The following is a 372-nucleotide window of genomic DNA, read 5'->3' as shown; positions in this document are numbered from 1 at the left end:
CAAAATCATTCTGATGGAGTAAGCCAAAATAAGAACAGAAATATTACAGTTGACCTTTAAACTATATGCATAAATATACTATTCTTATTATTGCAATTTCCTGATGTATAATGTCACGTTATATCTTTTTGTACAGAATATAATCCGATCGAAAAAAGAGCAACGAAAAGATAAAACCTATTAAGGAGATTAACCTAAATATAACAAAAAAAAAATCCCGCTGCCGGTCAAATACTGGATATATTTTAATAGATAATTCCAAAAAAGTCCTCGATAATTTCTTCACATTCAAACATATAGCAACACAAAAAGTAACAACAATGGTAATATACGTAAAATAATGAAAACGAACCTTCTGTGTGGCCGCCGCAT

At 29.8% G+C, this 372-nt stretch overlaps 1 protein-coding gene across 1 annotated transcript in view; it reads left to right on the top strand.

The window, feature by feature from the left end:
• The window catches only part of LOC119581872 (carcinine transporter-like), a 41,499-nt gene that overhangs the window by 23,129 nt on the left and 17,998 nt on the right, over positions 1 to 372 (top strand). The gene's annotated exons all lie outside the window — the stretch shown is intronic.

This window comes from Penaeus monodon, chromosome 15 (genome assembly GCF_015228065.2).
Source record: "Penaeus monodon isolate SGIC_2016 chromosome 15, NSTDA_Pmon_1, whole genome shotgun sequence".
Lineage (NCBI taxonomy): Eukaryota > Metazoa > Arthropoda > Malacostraca > Decapoda > Penaeidae > Penaeus > Penaeus monodon.
The sequence above is the reverse complement of the archived record's forward strand: the minus strand, read 5'-3'. Positions and strand labels throughout refer to the sequence as shown.